Source organism: Trifolium pratense, linkage group LG1, assembly GCF_020283565.1.
Source record: "Trifolium pratense cultivar HEN17-A07 linkage group LG1, ARS_RC_1.1, whole genome shotgun sequence".
In the NCBI taxonomy this organism is placed as follows: Eukaryota; Viridiplantae; Streptophyta; class Magnoliopsida; order Fabales; family Fabaceae; genus Trifolium; species Trifolium pratense.
This window is the reverse complement of record NC_060059.1, coordinates 49021095-49036114: the sequence shown is the minus strand read 5'-3', so window position 1 is coordinate 49036114 and position 15020 is coordinate 49021095. Positions and strand designations below refer to the sequence as shown.

At 35.2% G+C, this 15020-nt stretch overlaps 1 protein-coding gene and 1 non-coding gene across 2 annotated transcripts in view; one reads left to right on the top strand and one right to left on the bottom strand.

Moving 5' to 3' along the window:
* Nucleotides 1-15020, top strand: part of LOC123904271 (glucomannan 4-beta-mannosyltransferase 9-like) — a 92590-nt gene that overhangs the window by 54671 nt on the left and 22899 nt on the right. The window lies entirely within an intron of this gene.
* Nucleotides 9857-9962, bottom strand: LOC123903386. The gene has a single exon (XR_006807962.1). It is a non-coding gene; the product is annotated as a small nucleolar RNA R71 (small nucleolar RNA).

Below are 15020 nucleotides of genomic sequence, written 5' to 3'. Positions count from 1 at the left end.
TGTTGATCCATAATCAATCTACCAGGTGTTTATATTAACGTCAGCCATATTAGATTCATAACTAACAAGAGAGAATGAATTACCTTTGAGCTCAAAACTTTATGTTTGATATTAGAATAAACAATAGATTTATAAGCTGAAAAATTCCAAAGACTCGTGTCAAAATTTTTGAGACATATATATTATCTGTAATGTATGTATTACCAATGTAAACATACCCCAAAATAAATCTTGTAACATAAAATTACCTGCGGGCTAAATTTTAATGTGATAAGATTTATTTAAACTTTACGATAGAATTTTCAAATTACATACACAACAACATACTTTACGTGCATAAAATAATTTGTTTTTCTATCCAAAATTATACTTTATGATAAAACTATCAAATTATATACCAATTCATAATTCCTGCGGGTAAGTTATGAAAATAATTTGACATTCTATCCTAATTAACCATACAAATATAATGAAAATTCCTGTAGGATAAAATTCACTATATCACGTATAATTAATCACAAAGTTATGTCTAATTCTTTATGTGACCATAAGAAAACTTTAGAAAATAATTTTAATTAATTAAGGGTGCTGTGGCTAATCCAAAACCAATTAAAATTATAAAAGTCACTAGACATAATAACTGAATTATATGAGAGAATAAATTTATGTATATCATGATGATAAAATCCTCATATACAATTGCAAAACTAAAATATAATTGAACCATCATATACAATTGTACAGCTAAAACATAATAAAATCCTCATATGCAGTTGTATTACTAAAACATAATACTATCTATCTGATTTATTTATGCATAAACTCATATCAAAATAGTAAAGCATAATTATTTAATTAATCAGAAAACATAATATTCAATGTATAAAAGCGCAATACAACAACAATATATCAGAATTTGTTACCTGTTCCAGTGGTCCCGAAGCTAATCTTTTGATTGAATGGACCTGTGTTCGAGTCCCTGAATATCTATTTTGCTGTATCATTTTTTTTTTTTTTTTTTATTTATTTTTTTTTTTTTTAGCGTATATATATTATTAACGCAGAAAAATATACAGAAATAAAGACATGGCCTGATGGTAACAAGAGTTGATAGACATAAGGGGCACGCGGGTTCAATTCCTGTATCCTACAATTCCCTTTTATTTATTTTCTTTATTTTACTGTTTATCTTCAACCTTAAGCGGATCAGTTACGACCCAAACTAAAACCCGGTTCGTTCTATGAGTTTTAGACACAGTTTTCATCATTTTAAATCACAGAAAACACATAAAATAATAGATTACGAAATTTTAATGATGTTTTGAAATCTAATGTTCTAAAACTCAAAACACAAAAACAAACCATAAAAATACCGAATATGGAAGAACTAATATGAAACAAGGCAGAGGCAGTCGAAAGGCTCTGATACCAAATGTAAGATAAATTCAATTGATCCTATGTTCCTGACAACAAAAGAACAACAAGATCAATAAACCAAATGCGGAAAATAGGAACTTAAACAAATACCTCCAGCCATTGTTATAGTGTTGTGAATGCACAATCTTCGAGTCTTCTAAGCTATTACTCTCAACTATATAGATGGTGTATATATTTCTGAATAATGGAATGAGAGCAAGCTTAGGGACCAAAGACTATTATATATGCTTGATTCTACCATCAAGAATAAACAAGCCATTACCACCCAATTAATTGTCATTAATCTTATGACTAATTAGTAATCAAAACTTTCATAACCTATGGACCATTAAAAGTGAGGTTTTTATTAACAATAATTTGTAAAGTAAAACCGATAAATTATATACAACACTCAAGAATATATGCATTTAAAATAGAAATAAAAAATAAAATATGCATTTTTTCCACTCCTACTATTAAGATTAAACAACAATGAGTGTTATAATATATATAACGGGTATAAAAAAGTCAAAATACAAACCAAGAGGACTAGAAAAGTGTAACATCCCGGATCTTTATATAAGATATTTGTAGAAATTTTGCTTAATTAGAAAATGTGCAGCTACTGTTTTTTTTTTTATCAAATAAAATAGCATATATAATAAAAACTGAATTGAAATTCACTTGAAATATAAACTTAATTAAAATGAACAATAGTTTGAAAATCCTAGCTGAAGAAAATACAACATCGAATTATTTATTACATAAAATTCTCAATTTACAAAACCCAATTTTTTCCCGTTCGTATGCGCTTCAAGCATCACATTCAATCAAAACTTTCTCCTTGAGTACCTAAAATGTTGGGTGTAAAGAGTCAATTTCCTTATCTATATTGACTCATACTCACCCTAAGAAAAATGCCATAAAACAATAATAAAACACTTTATCAATCAAAAGATTTTCAAAAAATATAATTAATTTATTATTCAAAAATTTTTTGTCAGATGATTCGCGATGCAATGCAATGTGACTCCAAATACTACATGCTATGCGAGACACATGATCCGGATAAGAAAACCCATACCAATGGGAAAACATGCCACAAAGGCTCCTGCCACTAAGGCTCGAAAAGCGTCAAACTTACCACAAAGACTCTTGCCACAAAGGCCCGAAAAACGTCAAACCAGGCATACGACAGAGACTCCACTAAACACATTCTATATTCTATATGATGCATGTCTTAATAATGCAAGAAAATCATTTTCTTCACAACCAAACACAACTTCGACTTCCCGACATAAAACCCAACTCACAATAACTTTTACATACAGTATTTGTTTACATAAATGTATATCATTTTATTTTTATAGACACATGATGACCGATGAACAAATTCAAGAATATACATATACCAACCCAATCATAAGCAAAGATAATCATACATATAACAATACATACACACATTCGAGGGGAAATATAATATTTTCATGTCACTGTAACGTTTTTATTTTCTTCTTATCTTTATACTTACCAAATGTCTTATTTTCCACAACAACAAATCACATGACCCAAATAAAATTAGTTCATTTTTATTAATTTCTTTTAATAGACAAAGCCTCTATTATCATCTCACAACACAATTCCTATGTAGCATTAGTGTATGGAAAAAATTCCTTACCTAAACAATTTCTTTTCAATGACACAAAACTGATTCTAGATGTCCTCGTTCGAGTGCTTAACGTTAACATGCTAGCTGCTTCTATTGTTGCTGGTTTTCGTAGAGAGTGGAGTTGGGAGATAGATGATAGAGGCTAAAACATAAAATTATTATAGTATAAAAGCACTTGTCGTAAAAGATAAAGTTAAAACTATATGAGAGAGTATTATATAAATAAAATAAATTTCTCATAGCAGCCACCAAAACAAACGGCAAAGAAAAAGTCAAACTATATGAGAGAGTATTATATAAGAAAACTTCTTATATTGTTCTCGAAAGCTTAGCTCAGTTTGTAAGACATCGCACTATATGTGTAGGAGATCGGATTCGAACCCGTAAAAATTCACTTATTCATCTTTAAAATGTGGATTTTTTAGCCACTAATTTTTTTTTTTTTTTTAAAATATCCTTTTATTGACATATCTGTATATCTGTATTTTGATTATTTTAAAACAGACGCACCTCGATGGTAGTACCAGGTAGGTATACCGCATCTATGTATCCCGAAGTTTGCTTAGGAAGAAAAGTTCAATCATGCATTTCAGAAATAAAAAGTCATAGCTAAACCTAAACCCGTAGCTAATTGCAATTATTCCTCTTAAACAATCAAATATATTGTCACGAGAAAAAATATATTTATTAGGTAATGTGCACAACGCAGTTACACATCTATATATATATATATATATATATATATATATATATATATATATATATATATATATATATATATATATATATATATATATATAAATCCTAAATAGTTCTCCCATCAGTAATCCTAACTCTATTTGTATTAATCAATCATAGTTTTTAAACCATTTTCTTTAAAAAATAAATAATAAAAAAATTAACAATTATAATTAATTTTTTATTTAGCCACATGCCACATTACTTCTAATGATTTGTCATATGTCACATTTAATCTGAAACATTCATATGCCTTTTCATTTCATTTCTATTCATACACCATTATACTTTTCATATGCCCATTTTAATTATCAAGAAATCTAATGGCTTCCAACGATTTTTTTTTTGAAGCAATGAAAAGTTGTACAAATTTAATTTCATATAAGCACTTATCTTTTCGGTGGACATTATAAATATTTTTATATTAATTATTTGTTTTTTTTTCAATTCTTTCCACCACTTGAGTCATTTGGAAAAAATTGATTTTCTTCTTTACCAATGTTTTTTTTTTTTTTTTTTATCTTCCATTCACATTCACCTCTTTATCCTTCTTATTTTTTTTCATTTTGTTCCTTTTTAATGTGTTTGCTCATGGTATTAGGTAATAGTTCGTCATTTAATTTTAACTATTTTCATTTTCTCCCTTAATTACTTGCATTCAAGATATTTGCAGTAGGTTTAATTCATATGCTTTGAATATCTATAAAATCTTTTGTTTTGTAGATATACTAATTTACATTGGTTGATCTAACAAATACTTTATTTTAATTTTTGTCCATGTAGATGTTGCTATCATCATGGAAGTAGGACTTGGTGTGATTGCTTATATATTTATAATGTAATACTACTATTATATATATGCTACTATTTATTTTGGATTTCTATTACCGGAGTATATATATATTAAATAGTGTATTGTTTTTTATTTATTTATACTTTTTTATGTTTGCATTATATATATTTTGATTTTAATTTAGAGATTGATATACTTGATCTATATGTATCCATTATTTATATTATAATTGTATTTTTCCAAGTAATTGACATTGTTTATGCTTAATATAATTGATTTGTTTGTTTGATTTTTGGTTACAAAGTTGGAAGAACTTGAAGAACTATGTTTGTACAAAAAAAAAACTTATGTACTATGTATGTCCTTGCCTAAAAAAAAAGTATATACTGAAAAAAATAACACAATCCTCCTTCAATTATAGGTCAATCCTCCTTCAATTATATAAATTTTTATTTCAAGTTTCAACTATAGGTCAATCCTCCTTCAATTATATAAATTTTTTAGTTGACGTATATTATAAACAAAAAATAACACCCGTGCATCGCACGGGTAAGGGTCTAGTTTAGAATATCAATGTTGTTTAATCTTAGATCGAATGATTGAAAAAAAATGCATATTTTATTTTCTATTTCAATTTTATAGTTAAAACTACTAAACTTGAATCTGAACACAATCCAATCTTAATCAACCGAATGCGATATTTTAAAGGTTAAATTATATTTTTAACTCCTTAACATTCACAAACTTACAATTTTGATTCCATAATACTCCCTCCGGTCCTTTTTATAAGGAACACTTAGGGCAAAAAATTTGGTCCTTTTTATAAGAAACTTTGACCAATTTTCAAATGTTTTAAATGTTCAATTTCACTTATGCCCTTATTTATTATGAGAGAGAATTTAAAAATAAGTAAGTTAGTTGAATAAAGAGTAATTAAATAAGGGTATACATGGAATAAATTTAAATTTATAAGAGTATTAAATGAAAATAACTATGTTAAATGTGCTTCATTGGTCTGTGTGATTTTTTCAAAGTGTTCCTTATAAAAAGGACCAGAGAGAGTAACTAGCTTAAAGACTCGTGCATTCATATGGGTCTATTGACTTTTTTCGATATTTGAGTTTTTCAATTATATTAATGTAGAAATTCTTTTTAAAATTAAATATTTAAAAATTTGCTATATAATATTGTTAAAATATAAATGGAACTATTGTGTTACTTATTTCTTTCTTTTTTTTGACAAAAGTGTTAATTATTTCTTGTAAAATTATTTATTCAATTTTTTATGTATAAGTGATAAATAATGGTCCCGTGTATATTTTTAATAAAAAATTAGAAATTTTATTAGGAATATTTAGGATAATTTAGTAAACTTTGTAGTAATATTGTTTATGTTTGGTTTATATAAAAAAAAAAAATTGTTTATGTTTTTTTTTTATTATGAAAAATATTGTTTATGTTTCTTTTTTTATAGAGTATTATATTTTTTTTCTATTTTTCTATTTTTTTGCGGTTTTTCTATAAATTTTTTATTGACTAAACTTTATATAATTTTTTATTGTTTTTTTCCTCCCTATTTTTATGTATAGATTGTTCTGTTTTTGTTGTTGTCTATAATATGTTTTGTTCCTATATTTAAGCATATCATCTTTTTATTTATTTTTTAGTGAAATTACAATGAAGTATATAAAACTTAGAGCTGTCAAATGGGCCGGCCCGGTCCGGCCTGGCCCGGCCTGGAGGGGCCCGGTCAAATAAAGGGGGCGGCCCAGCCCGGCCCGTTAACTTCATGGCCCAGCCTGCTTAGCCCGGCCCAATAAGCAAAAGTCTACATGGCCCGATGGGCCGGCCCACTAATTTTCATAATATTTTTTTTTTGAAAAAAAAAAATATTCTACTAAATTTATGTTATATTTTTCAACTAAATCTTCAAGAAGGTAATTCTTATCCCTATATTTTCTCACATAATCTCCCAAATAACAATATCTTCCTCTTTATCCTCATCAAACAAACAAACAAATCTCTAACAAATAATCTCATTCTAATCCAATAAGTTTTTTGTCATATTATTATTATTATTACTACAAAAAACAAATTCCAAGTTTTATATCTTTCATTCATCCATTGTAATTTAAGTAAAAAAAAAAACAAAAATATAAAAGAATATAAAATAAATACAATAAAAAGATGATAGGCTTAAAATAACCATATTCCAAGTTTTATATCCTTCGTTGTAATTGTACAAAAACCAATAAAACAACAAAAATAATTAAAAAAATTATATATGAATTTATGCATAAAAATAGGACCAAAATATAACAATAAAAAGATTATACAATTTTTTTAAATAATTTTTTAATTCTTTAAGGGGCCGGCCCAAAAGCCTGTGGGCCGGCCCGTGACGGCCCATGAAAAAGCCTGACCCGATATGGTCCGGCCTGATAAGGCCCAGCCCCTTTTTATGAAGTCCGGCCCGTGTAAAAGGATAGGGCTAATGGGCCGGCCTGATAGCCCGGCCCTTTTTGACAGCTCTAAAACTTGCAACATGGTTAAAAGTAATAAGGATAAATTAGTAACTTTGGTGGTAATCGATTTTAATATATTAGTAATAGATATTGTTAAAATATAAGTGTAACTATTGTGTTACTTATTTCTTTTTTTTTTCTTTTTTTTTTGACAAAAGTGTTAATTATTTCTTGTAAAATTATTTATTCAATTTTTATGTTTAAGTGATAAATAATGGTGATGGTGCCTCTGCAAGTGCACAAAATCGTAACCAAGTAATAAAGTGATAAGTTATCGTTCTCCACAGAGATTGTGCCAAAATTACTAGTTTCGCTTAGGAATTAGGATAAGTTGCCTTCGCTTTGGTGTTTGGAGATAGTTGTGCTGATAAAATAAATTGCAGGAAAATAAATGACTGAAAGAATAAATAAACAAAAGGTAAATAAAAGTGCGTGTGTGTCCACGCGGGGGTGGTTAAGTGTGGTCGAATCCCTCCCTTACTCTTGCCTGGTGGTTAATTCCCTTGTTTCCCTCTATCAGGATTAGTCTTCTAAAATAGGTTCGGAAGCACTCGTTCCCTATTCTATTACAAACTGTTCAGAGCCTAGTTTATATTGCCCTACTCTGCTTAAATATCATAGCCCCAGTCGGTTCAACTTTTTCGTTACAAACTTTGGTATCATTACCTTTAAGGCTCAATGTGTCACAAGTTCTCACGTGTGCCTAAACTAGTCCTAACTCTGTCTCAGGTAGAATTTATCGTTCTAGACTAAGCTTTTAATCCTATACTAAGACCTCAAATACTGAATTTAACGATTGATGACAAATCGTCACACTCTCTAATCCATGCCTATTTTAGCAACATTAGATACATTTTAGTAGGTTTTTAGCAATAAATATAAGAGAAATCTAACCATTAGCTTGATTACTTGTTTTGCAAGAAAACAGGAAAAACTGCAGGATTTGAAGGATTTTCACTACGCTGGGGGCGTAGCCCATCACGCGCCGCGTGATGGAGCTCACAGAGAGCCAAGATTGGGACCCTGATCACGCGCCGCGTGAGGCCTTACCACGCGCGGCGTGAAGCCTTGATGAAGATGAAGATTGCTCTCTGACTTGATCACGCGCCGCGTGATTCTGTTACTACGCGCGGCGTAGTTGATGGATTTGCAACCACGCGCGGCGTGGTAGATCTGGCGCGCGGCGTGGTTGCCTTCTGTATATATATTTTCTGCATAATTCTGTTTTCGGGTTGGAAAATTCTGCAAAATTGATCTACATTCTGGGTTTTGGAACTTCAAGATCGCGATTCAAGACTCCAGAGGATAGCTCCAAGCACATCGAGAGCATGGATCCACAAGCCATGGCGGTGAAGCGAGGAAGCGAACGAAGCACGATGAGGAGCTAAGCTCCTTTGGAGGTAGAATCTAGGATAGTTTAGGATGTAGTTCAGCTGAATGTAATCTACAAATGTTGTAAGAATTTACTCTCTTTATAGTGTTCATCCAATGCAAGTCTGTTTTTAATGCTTTATAATCCTTCATTAGTGTTATAATGATTTCGAGTTAAGTCACGTGCGAGAGTATTGATTTAATTTCTGAACTGAATTGCATTGAGCACTCGAGTGTCTCCGGTCGAGAGATTGAGGCATAGAGTGTAGCGAACGATTGACGCGCGTTAATATCATTCGTTGTAGGTAGCTTCCGCCCGAGAGATCGGGGGAGTATCAACAACGAATAGAGTGGATTTTGACAAGAGATTGCGATTCACTAATTTGTCGATCTAGTTGTGAACACTTGAGTAGTTCTTCTACATTGTAGGTTGCATGCGGTTAGCTATAGACTAGATGATTCCGATGATTCTACCTCGCTTTTCCATATTATCAAAGCACATTTTCTAGCAATTCATTACTCAACATACCCCCAATTTATGTGTATTTTCTGTATAATGTCTATGAACACGATTCGACTAGTTTGATCACACAATCCCTGTGGATCGATATTTTATTACTACGTGATTTTCGTGCACTTGCGAAATTTATCATCAAGTTTTTGGCGCCGTTGCCGGGGATTGTGATTGATTCAACTAGGCAATAGTGTTCATATTTTCTGTGTTTTCTTTATTATTTTCTGTTTTATATTTTTCTCCCGGAGCGTTCTACTTGTGTGTTTCATTGTGCATGCGGAGAACAGGTCCTCAAGAGCTGCAATTTGATCCAGAGATTGAAAAGACAGCTCGCGCAATTCGAAAGGCAACAAGGGAAGCCCAAGCTTCAAGGGGAACAGCTTTGCTAAGGGATACACCGGACTGTCAAGAAAGGACTGCAGCAACAATGGAGGAAGAACAGGTTCCACCGGTTCCTCAACCGCCAAGGCGTACCCTTGGTGATTATGGGAGGAGAGACAATGACGCGTTGGCAAATCAAGGCTTTCAGCCGGCGAATCCTGTCTCATTCGACATCAAGAACACGGTCCTTTCCGCCTTAAAAGAGAATCCGTATTCAGGTTCGGAAGCTCAATGCCCGAATTTACACTTGTCTCACTTCTATGAAGCATGCGACTATACAGATCCACCGGGGGTGAGCGAATCGGACAAAAGACTTAGGTTATTCAAGCATTCTCTCACCGGCCGTGCTAAAGATTGGTTGGACACGATACCCGCCGGAACTATTGAGACTTGGAGACAGCTGGAGCGGAAGTTCTTAGATCGTTACTTTCCTATTCATAAGTTCCTAGAAAGAAGGGCTGAAATTAGCAACTTCGAACAAGCGGATGGTGAAACGTTGTATGATGCTTGGGAGAGGTTCAAGGTTTGTCTTAAAAGGTGTCCGAATCACGGTTTCGATGGCCACAATCAGATGCAAATGTTTACCCAAGGTTTGAGGGCTCAAACGCGAATGATACTTGATGCATCAGCCGGTGGTTCGTTGAAGAACCGTGATGAAACTGAAGCAAGAGAATTGGTGGAAAGCATGGCTCAAAACGAGTATAGAGCTACTAATGATAGGGGAGCCAAAAAGAAAGGCGGAGTGTTGGAATTGGATACTCAAACAGCACTATTGGCACAGCAAAAGCTCATGACTAGCCAAATGGAAGCAATGATGAAGTTGCTATCCAATCCGCAAGTCCAAACTTCTCCAATAGGTAAAATTGACAATGTGCGCTGTGATTTTTGTTTGCAGGACCACCCTAATGGCGGATGTTTCCCGGAGGGTTCAGAGGAGGCTCGCTACTTAGCCAATTTTCGGAAGCCGTACAACAACAATAACAACGGGTCCGGATGGGGGAACGGTATGCAAAGTCAAGGTGCACCGCAACAGCAGCAAAGGCCTCCATCAAGGATGGAAGAGACTCTAAATCAATTCATGCTCATGACCCAAAGCAACTTTGAAGCGATGAAATCAAGTCAAGCAACCTCTAACAAGAATCATGAAGCTTCTATCAAGAATCTTGAGGTGCAAATGGGTCAGCTGTCAAGACAGTTTTCTATGTTGCAAAACCAAGGAGGTTTCGGTGGAAACACTCATGATAATCCTAAAAATGAAACTTGCAATGGAATCACTTTGAGGAGTAGAGAGATACCGGAAAGGCCAGCTGTAGAGAAGCCCTTGAAAAAGAAGGTCAATGAGGGAGAAGTTGAAAATAAGCAAGAAGTTGAAGTTGAAAATGAGAGACGTGAGGGAGAAGTAGAAAATGAAAATCTGTCTAAGGAAGTGGAGATTAGTGAGGATGAGAAAGAAGAAGTTGAAAAACAGAGGGAGATAAAAGAAAAAGAGAGTAAGAAGGTTGAGAAAGGTAAAGGAGTTGACGAATCGCCATATGCTAGGATGCCTTTTCCTAGGAGAAAGAAAGTTAAGAATCTTGAGCGGGAGAAGGAGTTCAAGAAGTTCATGAAGGTGTTGAACAAGCTTGAGATGGCCATACCATTGGTTGAGGCTTTGGAGCAAATGCCGAGTTATGCAAAGTTTTTGAAGGAGCTGCTCACAAAGAAAAGAAAACCATTAGATGATGAAATGGTAAGTATGACGGAAGAGTGCAGCGCTCTCATTCAAAGGAAGCTACCTCAGAAAAAGAAAGATCCGGGGAGTTTTACAATTCCTTGTTCTATTGGAAATCTCACTATTGAAAAAGCTTTGTGTGATTTGGGTGCTAGCATTAATCTGATGCCATTATCAATGATGAAGAAGATACCGGGAGCGGTAGCAAAGCCGACAAAGATGAGTCTCTCTTTGGCGGATAGATCGATTGTGCATCCGGAAGGTATTCTCCATGATGTGTTGGTGAAGGTTGCGGGGTTTGTGTTTCCCGCAGATTTTGTGGTCTTAGACATAGAAGAGACTAGGGAGTGGGAACCTTTGCTACTTGGTAGACCCTTCCTAGCAACTAGCCGTGCCCTAATCGATGTGGAGATGGGGGAACTCATGCTAAGGACCGATGATCAGCAGGTCACATTCAATGTCTTTGATAAGATGGAGTGTGATGATGGAGACCCACAATGTTTTAAAATCCAGGTTTATGATCATATTGTTAAACATGCTCTTAAGTTACCTTGGAATGCACACTACTTGCCACATGGTGGCACTTCTTTTCCTTAACCCCTAGGGGTAAGGAACGTCAAGCATCGGGACGTTAAACAAGCGCTGGTTGGGAGGCAACCCAACGGTTTCTAATGTTTTAGTTGCTTTGTTTTTGAAGTATGCAGGTAGGTGTGCAGCAGAAGCAAGGACGGAAGCGAAACAGGGCAGAACAGAGGTCTACTACGCCGGGGGCGTAGTACAATCACGCGCGGCGTGATCCTTCAACACAGAGGAAGGAGTTTTTCAGAATCTATCACGCGCGGCGTGGTGATGCATCACGCGCTGCGTGAATACTGGAGAAATATGGAGTCTCTGACTAGTGATTACGCGCCGCGTGATGGTTATTACGCGCGGCGTGGCCTTGAGGAAATAAGTTCTTGACCGTTACAATTGGTACTACGCGCGGCGTAGCAGGGGTCACGCGCGGCGTGGCTACACAGGAAAGCGTGTCAAATTTGAATTTCTTCATCTTTTCAACTACTCCATCCGTCCCATCATCAATTCACACGGCCTCCCACACGAAAAACTCCATTGTTAACCCACTTTCACCCTTCAAACTTCTCCAATTTCACTTCTAATCACCTTCAATCACCCATTTCCTTCACATTCACATAAAACCCATATCACCCACTCCTAATTTCACTCCAAATCCCTCATTTCATCACATTTCACCACTTTCTCAAGATTAACCCATTTCAAATCTATCTTCTATCACCATGTTGACACGGCTAACCGGAAAGGGAAAGAAGAAGGGTGATGCTAACCCAACACAAGAGCCACCCAAGAAACCAAGAACAAAGATGAGTGCAAGCAAGGGCCAATCTTCTCGGTCCGCTCAAGCATCTCCTCCTCGCCGGAGCAATGTCACTAGGCCACAGGTTCATCCCCACTTCATCAGTGAAATTCATGAAAAAAGGTACTCCCAAATTCGAACCTTTACTATTAATCAAGAGAAGGGTTTTGGTGAGGATTTGCTTAATGGTGTAGCTGAGTTAGGGAATGAGATAAAGTCTAGGGGATGGGAGAAATTTAATAAATTGATGATTAAAGATGAAGTGAATCCTGGAAATCAGATGTGGGCTAGGGAGTTCTTTGCAAATGCTTATTTACCGGATCAACCTATGTTTCCGGAATATGTTTCTGTGGTTAGGGGTGTTAAGGTGAGCTATTCTTTTGAAACTATAAACAATCTGCTTGGTTGTGCTGCTGGAGGCGTGTGTGAACTCTTGCGTGATAGGGAAAGAATCGACAAGAGTGGTATTGAAGTTAGGGAGGAACTAAAGAGGATAGTATGTCGTCCGGGAGCAATGTGGCTAGCCCACTCAGCAGCTTCTCTTCCTAGAAGGTTGAGCTTAACTAGTTTTAATCCGATTCACCGTGCTTGGGGTGAATTTTGGTTGAAAAATGTGAGGGTTGTTGGCAACAATTCCGAGATTCAGCTGGATAATGCTCACGCGGTCCGGTTGTTGGTTGAAGGGAAGTATATTAATCTGGGATATTGGTTACAAAAAGATCTTCATGAGATAGCCAATCATCCGAATCCGACTTTTACTTTGGGACATTGCAATCTCATCGCTGCTTTGTGTAGGGCGAATAATGTTCCCATGAATGTGCAAGAAGGTGATCTTCATCCCGTCCGTCCATTGTCTTTATCATACTTCATCAAAAAGTTTGAGAGAGGACCTATTGTGCCCCGAGGTGAGGGGAATGCTGCAAGGGAGGAGGCTTTGAGAGAGGAAGAAGAGATTAATCGGTTTGAAGAGGGTAACCATCCGGATCAACAGGGGGATCCGGCGTATGAGTCTCACGATATACCAGCTCAAGACCCTCCTCGTTACTCTCATGATATGAATCAGCTTGCGTCGATGTTGCATCAAATGGAAATTTCTCAATATTCCGGATTGCCGAATCTCTACTTTGATACCGCCTCTTCCATGTACACCGAGGCGATGACTTATCGGTCTACTTTCCCTCCTCCTACTTTTGGGACTTTGTATCCCGTTGATACTGATTGGGAGGCGCATCAGGCGAGGGAGCTGAACTCATTTCAAGCCAGACAAGCATACAATTCTGGTTTGAGAGCTTCTGAGTTGGCGGAGATCGAAAGGCGACGCCGGGTTGAGCAGGATGAAGCTGCTGCGATGGAGAGGGAAATGCTGGATGTGGATGGGCTAAATTTGAATTTGAATAGCCCGTTCACAAACTACTTCACTGGCCAGCCGGATGACGCGGTTTGACATTGTTGGTGATGCTGTTCTTCTGCTGCTGCTGCTGCTACTATTCTATTACTCTATCTCTATCTTTACTTTTTGTCTTTTATTTGCTTGGTTTGTAATAATATTCTGATGTTGCTTGGATATTGGCTGGATATTTTAATGGTGTACTCTGAAATTGAATCTTCTTTTGTTTAATTGTGGAATGGTTTTTACCTTTAGAGTTTGTTTCAATATTTTGGCATGTTCCTTCTAGTTACTTGAGTATCAATTACTTGATTTTCTCCGTGTGTGATTTGTGAAACTTGCAGTGCAATAGCTTGTTGCACTCATGTGATCAAGAGGCAAAGGAAGGGAACGCACACTTTTTGACCGGTTCTTTGATTCGACCCAACCGTGAGGTATTGAGCCAAACACTCTCATTCTTTCTATGTGTGATATCCGCTCATGTATTGTCTCTCGATTTTGCTTGTCGTCTTTTTATTTGATTGGTACTTTTGTAGCACACACGAGGCATGTTCCTTGGTACCTTTGAGCCTTTCTATCCACCCTTACTTATAATTATCCTTTGCTTAACCAATTTGAGCTGAAAGAAAATGTTATTTTTTGCAAAACCTTAAGAAATTTTTGATGAAAAAAAGGAATGACTTTCTTGGAGGTTAGGCACCTAATTAGTGGTTGATGCGCATTGCTCACTACTAAGTTTTGGGTTGCTCTTTGGAATTAGCAACAAATAAAGTTTGGGGTGAGGGTACTAGAGAACTTACAAAAAGTTTTGATTTGAAAAATTGAGAAAAATTTCAAATTTTGCAAGGCAAAGAAAAAAACAAAAGTGAAAAAAGAGATGAATGAACGTGAAAAATAAAAAAATTGAGAAAAGAAGTGATAGCCTTGAGTTCTAAGAATTGCAAAACTTTGTTTGATGATTGAAAAAAGTTCTCTAGTCCATTATAGTTCAAAGGAAAAAGGTGGTTTATGAAATTTTTGACCATAGGGGGATCTAACTCCAAGTTTTTCTACTACTTATCCCAAAATGTCACCATCCACCTTAACCAAGCCACGTTATAACCCTAAAAGACCTCTAATGTGTGTGCACAAAGTGAACCGAAT